Raw genomic sequence first — 5,000 nt, forward strand, 5'->3', positions numbered from 1 at the left:
GTATAAAGACATCTATGGATCGAGAAAAATATTGAAGCATATTACACTTCAGTTTAGCATGTTGCTATTTTTTGTCCGAATATCATTCAAAAGAAACAGATTTAGAAGATAGAAGAAAAAGACTGGTTTTTTTATATTTATTTCATTCATTTATAAACTTTTGTAGATTTTACCATGGTAGACAGTTTGGTCTTGCATCAACGCCTATTTGAAATCACTGCCAAAAGAAAGGAAATTTTGCTAAAAGTATGCAAATTAAAATCATCATCAATAACATCTTTATAAACACATCGTCTATCTTATCCATTAAAATCTTCAAGGAAATAATTGCCGCTTTTCCTATAGAAACTGGGCATATTGCCACCTCAGTTTCGGTTAATGGAAATGCCTTAAATGTTTTGCAGCCATTCGTGTGTGTATGTGTGTGTGCGTGTGTGTGTGTGTGTGTGTGTGTGTGTGTGTGTGTGTGTGTGTGCCGTAATATTGTTTTTATTAAAATTTTGCTTCATTATTAGACTAATAAATGTTCTCAAAGACGAATTCTTGGTCGCTATCAGATTAATCATTTGTAAAGTGACACGGTTTCTGTTTTCATATTTTTCGTGTTAAGAAAAATATTTTATGGTCACCATGCACTCATTCATCCTCTTCTAGCAGGCGAGTGAATTGTGTGTTTCTCTCATCGAAATTTTTTTCTAAAGTTGTTAGTTTATTCTACTCTCATTTCAATGTAACAATTGTTTCTTGATCGTTTGTTTCATATTGTTGGCTTTTAAATTTACTATTATTTATGAAAACTCTCAGTTTATTTTCTGGGTATGATGGAAAGTGTCAGCTGTCCACATTGTTGTTGGCACTCCGTCGCTCACGACGTCGAGGGTTCCAGTTGATCCGATCAACGGAACAGCCTGCTCGTGAAATTAACGTGCAAGTGGCTGAGCACTCCACAGACACGTGTACCCTTAACGTAGTTCTCGGAGATATTCAGCGTGACACAAAGTGTGACAAGGCTGACCCTTTGAATTACAGGCACAACAGATACAGGAAGTAAGAGTGAGAGAAAATTGTGGTGAAAGAGTACAGCAGGGTTCACCACCATCCCCTGCCGGAGCCTCGTGGAGCTTTAGGTGTTTTCGCTCAATAAACACTCACGACACCCGGTCTGGGAATCGAAACCGCGATCCTATGACCACGATTCCGCTGCCCTAACCACTGGACCATTGCGCCTCCACCAGCTGTCCACAGCCAGTAGACTAAAGTGACTCTTGTTTTACTGGTCATGCTTCAAGAACCCTGCGAAGAATTCCTGCAGTTCCAAGCAATGCGAAGTTATTATTATTATTATTATTATTATTATTATTGAGTGACAGAGCAGTGAATGCTATCAAAGTGACACTTGAGTAAAATATACAAAGCCAAGTATACCCATCATGACTACCCGTCTGATAACGGTACACCAGGCACGTCCATCACAATCATATGTGCGGACATGGTGACCTTATATCAAGATAAACAGCGCATAACCCTGCAGATGGGGCCCAGTTAGAATTTACCTCAGGTCGAGTAGCCCATCCCACTCAAAAGAGCCCTGAATAAGGGTTGTTTAAGAATGTTGAACGAAACACTCATGTTTCCAAAGGTGAATTATCCAAACCCCAAAGAATTCCTCTCAACACATGGCTATGATGCTCCCCCACTACTTCTGTTCATGATCCGAGATGAATATATTGGTACTCCTGGTAAGTAGGGAGATCTTTGATGGTCCCCTAGGTGGGGTTCTTTGGTTGCCCATAGATAGAGCTTTCTCCACTGGGGAATTTTGTTATTAGAATTTTCTTCCTAGTTGTCGTTTTCTCGTGTTTATGTAACTCTTCATTTTCTGTTGTCATCGATTTGTCGTGAATGCTTTTACAGCCTTTTGTGGGCAATAAAGAAAGCGTTAGGATTCTCATTATCATCACCATTTCATCGAGCAGAATCGTTAGTACGTCGGACAAAATGTTGAGTAGCATTTATTCCAGATCTTTACGTTCTGAGTTCAAATTCCACCGAAGTTGACTTTGCGTTTCATCTTTCAGGGTAAAAAAATATTAGAAACAGCCAATGATCAATGTTGATGTAACCGACTTACTCACTTCCACTAAATTTGCTGGCCACGTACCAAAATTTGATATCATTATTATGAATTTTGCTTTTGTAAGTTTAGTTAGAAATACAATTAAAATTAAGCTAACAAGATCATTGTACCCAAAAGCTGCCATTATTTCTAAAAAAAGGAAAAGCGGGGTTAATGATATTTTTATGCAGCTTTATTTAAAATGGCAAAGATTTGCATAAGTTGTTAATATTGATTCAAAGCAGTTCCATTATCGCATTTATTTATAATAATTTCTATTAAAATTTGTATAAATTTTATTATAAAAATTGCAACACCAAAAACAAAAAAGCAAAATTCCGGGCGAAAAAGATTATAGTGCTGCAAAACGTATTCACGTATTTAAGACACAACGATCAATATCCCAGCAAATCGTATTTTATAGTCTTGTTTTCGTTGCCTTTTCGGGTTTTTATGGTCGTTACTTATTATCATCGACTACTTATATATTACTATTGACAACTTGCTCATGTTTTATTATCGTGTTCTTTTGACTTTTCGTCTTTTTATAGTTAGCTTTTTTTTTTCCTCAGCTTTCTGGTGTTTTAGCAACAATATTGTAATAATTAGTATTTGTGAACGTACACGAATAACTCGTTTGCGAATTGATTAGTAATTAAAGGAAAAGAAGCAGAAAATTATATTTAAAAAAATAAGCTTCCCCTTGGTTACTAATAATGTATTTTATTTATATCAAAGAAAACCGGAATAACTGAAGGAGCTTCATCATATTACCGTTGATTAATAATCAAATTACACACAATATTACGAAAATTAAAATTATTTCAAATTCTGTGCCAATATTTAATTTCCAGCCTTTGATTACTGATTGAATCAATTTCGTTTTTAAATTAATTTAATTTAGAAAATAGTAGGAATAATTGGAAAGATTAATTGTTTTTAAATATAAAGCTGGGGATTGTTTAACTGTTAAGTGAGTTGTTTTGATCATCCGGTTCATATACTTAAGGCAAAGCTTCGAAAACAGAATTACTTTTAACTATCTATATAAAATATCGATGCACACTTTACATCTATCTATCTATCTATCTATCTATCTATCTATCTGTCTGTTTGTCTGCCTGCCTGCCTGCCTATTAAAAATCAACATAAATTGGAAAGAGACTTTTCATGCCGAAATATCAGTTTAGATAAATTGTTTCGTTTCTATAGCATAGTGAATTCTAACAGCAAAACAGAAGACTAGCAGACGTTGATTAAAGCCGTCTTTTCTAGTTTCAAGATTGGAAGCCTAACATTCTCTTCTTCTTCTTTCCTTCTCCCCCTCTGCCAAACAATGCCCTGTATTTTCCATCTAGTGACATCGATTATACAATTTTCTTGACATTCCATATTACTCTCTAAAACCCTCTATTTTCTTAGTTTCCTTTCTCTTCATGTATCTATCTGTTTGTCTATCTATCTATCTATCTATCTATCTATCTGTCTGTCTGTCTGTCAGTACATCTGTCAGTCAGTCTGTCTGTCTGCTGGCTGTCTATCTACCTATCTTCATCTATCTACCTATTATTCAATCAAGCTATCTATCTCTCTATCTATCTATATTTATCAATTTATCTATCTAACTACCTACACACCTACCTACCTATTTATTTATTTTGTCCCTTTCTATCACCCTCTCTGTTGCTGTTCTCTTGACAATTACCCTGTCTTTAAATACCTATCTCTGTTGTCTTTAGCTTCCTTCTCAATTCAATATACCCTGTCTCCCATTCATTTCATTACTATCTCTCTATAAACCATTTAAAGGCACTCACACACACACACACACACACACACACACACACACATAATTTACATGCATAACCTGAAACCTTCTCTAATTTTTCCTACACTAATTGGGAATTCATCTCCATAATCATATATCTTTCTCTCTCTCTTTCCCTATTAAAGAACTCAATACCTAGTTAAGATATAGTAGAATATAAATTATTCATTAAAACTAAATATGTTATACGAACACGTTCAATACTGAATCTGGTGGTATTGACCAGCGTTTCGTTAGTGATCATAATATTTAGCTGTGACACACAAAAACATACAAAACACACGCATGAACACATGTGAGCATATTCATTCGTTTTGAGTCTGTTTTCCAATACTGGAATGGATTAGATGAATGCTTATTAATGAGGCAATATTTTATCGCCTATTCCTTTCACTAATGTTTACTTATTGTGGCGATAATATAAAACATCATGCTCATCATCATCATCACCATCACCATCACCACCATATTCATTTAACATCTACTTTTCATGCTGGTACGGGTCGCATAATTTGACCGTATCTGATGAAAGAGAATGGGTCAAGTTTGGCCTGCCTTGACTAAGTTTCTCCAAATGGATGCCCTTTTTAATGCTAACCAGTTTACGGAATGTATTGGGTGCCTTTTTGTCGCATCTGCTATACGTTACGTTCTGAGTTCAAATTCCGGCAAATTGTGTATCCACGCAGGCTTAGCTGTGCTGATATATATATATATATATATATATATATATATATATATGTATGTATGTATGTATGTATATAGTGATTTAGTGATGGGCCAATTATGCATTTGATCTGTTTTCATACCTAACTTCCTCGCTTTTTCATATACTTGTATATATATATATATATATAGATAGATACATCCACACACACACACACACACATATATATATATATATATATATATATATATATATATATATATATATATATATATATATATATATATATATGGATATATATATATATATGCGTGTATATATATGTGTATATATATATATATATATATATATATATATATATATGGATATATATATATATATATATGCGT

General features: G+C 34.1%; 1 protein-coding gene across 6 annotated transcripts in view; it reads right to left on the reverse strand.

The window, feature by feature from the left end:
- Positions 1 to 5,000, reverse strand: part of LOC106876779 (uncharacterized) — a 786,971-nt gene that overhangs the window by 80,507 nt on the left and 701,464 nt on the right. For 3 of the 6 annotated variants that reach the window (XM_089364789.1, XM_089364790.1, XM_089364788.1), the window contains exon 6: positions 124 to 217. The exons of the other annotated variants lie outside the window; for them this stretch is intronic. The gene's annotated coding sequence lies outside the window, so the exon portion shown is untranslated. Of the gene's footprint in view, positions 1 to 123; positions 218 to 5,000 lie in introns of those variants that run through there. 6 annotated transcript variants of the gene reach the window in all.

This window comes from Octopus bimaculoides, chromosome 16 (assembly GCF_046866305.1).
Source record: "Octopus bimaculoides isolate indiv1 chromosome 16, ASM4686630v1, whole genome shotgun sequence".
Classification (NCBI taxonomy): domain Eukaryota; kingdom Metazoa; phylum Mollusca; class Cephalopoda; order Octopoda; family Octopodidae; genus Octopus; species Octopus bimaculoides.